We start from the raw sequence: 3,084 nt of genomic DNA, 5'->3' as shown, positions 1-3,084 counted from the left end.
ATTACATGCTGTCGTTGCTTCATTCAATGGATCAATGGCCCCATGTCCTTGCTCTTGATTTAATTCTTTTATATTTGTTCCAATTCGTTAAGTGATTTGATTGAACAATGACAGAGTTGCAAATGAATTTGGACCCTATAGTGCAAAGCTTGTTGCTGCACCTGTGAGAGTTTTCCAGATATGAAAATTAAAGGGGCAATGCGCCTAGAGTTGAAGATAACAATTTGGGTCTTAAAAAATATAAATTTATTAAACCTGAGTATCGGTAAACAAGTTAAAGTGGTAAAAAATGAGGTGAGGTGAACCAATTAGTAGGTGTGTGTCTAAAGGAGTGTGTTTGAAAGTGTACTCCTTAACATTTTTCTCTTGCGTACTAATATATACACTCTTCAAAACAACATACTGTCAAACATGTGTAAACTAGCTTTGAATTCATGAACGAATATCAGTTTTTCTGTCATTGCATTGACTAGTCAAGTAAAAATAAAAACACAGGAGTATAATCAAATGCATTTATCATTCAAAACAGTGAGACCAATACCATCTCAGGCATCAAAATTATACAAACCAAGTCACATTTGATTTATGTACTGCGAAAGCACAAAAGGGAAAGGGATAACTAACTCAGTGCATTTATATGAATGAATACTAACAGATAAATTAACACATAAAGATATGAAGGTAGTGGTCGAATCATTCCATCATACATCTAGAGGGCAACAAGAATAAAACAAAAGGTTTCAACACACAAACATGATCAACCACAACAATCTAACAGTGTAGTGCCATTCATGGAACATCAAACGAATATGCAGTAGGGGACATTCTTCATACAATAATTGTGCAATACAAAAAACCATAGGTAATTAAAAAGGATTACCAATTCGAAGTTTTTCTTCTATTAAGAGTTCAGTGTCCAAATACAATCGAAGTTCTTCTTTAAACACAGAAAATTACAAGAAGTTTTTCTCCTCCCAATTCCCTTTCCCCATTTTACAGAAATCAGAAGAAACTTTCCCCTTAGTTGCAGGAAGAAAATTGTCCCCCCTTTCTCTCTTGGGTGATTTCCTTTTATTGTTGGTGCCTCATCTCCTCTTTGAGTCAAACGTGATAACTTACTAGCAAAGGGTCTTGTGTATTGCAGCTTCCAATCACTCTTCCTGTCACTTTCATTTTCCATTTGAGGCTTCATTCAGTTGCCATGCCTTCTTGCTTCTTCCCATAACCGAAAATGGTAGTAAGGTGATTCCCTTTGGAAGTAGTAGTTACCACAACAATCTCATCAGCTGCAATAACCTTCCCTCCGATAATCTTAATAAAGCTTTGACCTGAAATTAAAGAACAGGAAATTCCAAGAGAACTACGATTGGATGATGATAATGATAATGATAATGATAATGATGAAGAAACAACACAAAGGTTATTATTTATGTGGGTGCCAGTGAAGGAAATGAAAGTGAAGGGTAGAAATGATTCGTACTAACACCACTCTTGCCCACTCTCTCATACCAAGCTTCTTTCATTGTTTATGGACCCTTCACTTTGATTTCCCTCACTGGAACCTACATAGATAACAACCACCTTTGTGTTGCTTCTTCATCGTTATCCATCATCCAATCTTGACCTTCAATGTTCTTTTAGAAATTCCTTTTCTTCAATTTCAGGTCAAAGCTTTATTGGAATTGTGGGAGGAAAGGTTATTGCAGCAGATGAAGTTGTTGTGTACTTTCAAGAACATTGAGAACCCCAAGATTTCTAAAACTACCCTTCATGATTAACCAAGGCAACGTGCATGCCAACAAACCTATTTTCATTGAAGTTCCTACAAACTCTGATGTGACTGAGAGAGCAGTCCAGTTTGCTCGCCACTACCAAGTTAGCATCGTTGTGCCAAGCTCTCCAGGGCTTGTAGTATAAGTGTTTCAATTAGAGTTTTTAATTGTTCCACACAATCTATATTAAAAAAAATCAAAAGCCAATAAAATCACAACTTTGGATGTTAATAAAATCTACTACTGGCACACAGACACACATTAAACAACAATCATAGTTTAGAGTAAGCATCATAGGTATATTCAAAAGTCTAAATTATACATGAGGCACCTAACAATGTAACTAGATTACCTAGGAGATCTTACTAGAATAGACGCACAACAATTATTGTAAGTTTATTGTTGTAATGGACACAACCTACTAGGGACAGGAAGTAATAGTAAGTATTTGTGAGGGATGACATTTTTTCTTATTTAATTGCAAGCGATAGATTGTATGAGTACAGAATTTGAACATGACTTACCATGACTCATTTCCAACCTAATCAACTTACGACTAGATTGGGTTAACACATTTTGTAATTACGACTAATGTTAATCACATTGGTTAAACAAAAAAAAAATAGAAATTATCTATAGAAATAAAAGGATTTATTATGTTAAAAAAATAAAAATAATGAATTTAGTACATTTTTTAGTAATTAATTGTAAGTAGGAAATATTTCTTAACCAATATTTTTAGAACACTTGTTAATCATAATTTTAATTAAAATTCTTAAAATATTTTTCCAAAAATACTCTTAATATAACATCGTTTTGTATTAAAATAATTCAAAATAAATTTAAAGTGATATTGAGTTAAATTTAGTCCAATATAATTTGTGTGGGTTCTTCACTCAACTAACACATAGATCTCAGTAGATATGCAACAAATCCATTTGTGTGGGTATCGATCATGTCTTTTATGGAGGATAAGAAATAATCATGTAATTGTGACTATTAAATAAGCTAATTAAATATAACAAAAGAGTTAGAACTTTTACTTTATTTAATTAATCAAGAAAATCATGGTCGTTACGTTGAAGATGTGTATTGGTCATGGTTAGAACCAAGGATAGAGCAAAGCAAATAGAGAAAGGACGAAAAAAATATAAGACATGGTCAACGAATTTCACCAGATGAATAGATCTGCAACAAAAGTCTATGAATGGGGTTTCATTGTCTGACTCATGGATCTGACATAAACAAAAAGAGCACATAAGTTTTAGAAACAAGAAAAGATGTCAACACAACAAAAAATAATTATAAAGTA

At 33.0% G+C, this 3,084-nt stretch overlaps 1 long non-coding RNA gene across 1 annotated transcript; it reads right to left on the bottom strand.

Annotated features, from left to right (window-relative positions):
- Nucleotides 1-863: 863 nt before the first annotated feature.
- On the bottom strand, nt 864-2,351 carry LOC114390237. The gene is made up of 2 exons (XR_003661856.1): nt 1,481-2,351; nt 864-1,328 (listed from the first exon to the last, which is right to left on the bottom strand). It is a non-coding gene; the product is annotated as an uncharacterized LOC114390237 (long non-coding RNA).
- Between the last annotated feature and the right edge of the window lie 733 nt (nt 2,352-3,084).

Source organism: Glycine soja, chromosome 16 (assembly GCF_004193775.1).
Source record: "Glycine soja cultivar W05 chromosome 16, ASM419377v2, whole genome shotgun sequence".
In the NCBI taxonomy this organism is placed as follows: Eukaryota; Viridiplantae; Streptophyta; class Magnoliopsida; order Fabales; family Fabaceae; genus Glycine; species Glycine soja.
The sequence above is the reverse complement of the archived record's forward strand: the minus strand, read 5'-3'. Positions and strand labels throughout refer to the sequence as shown.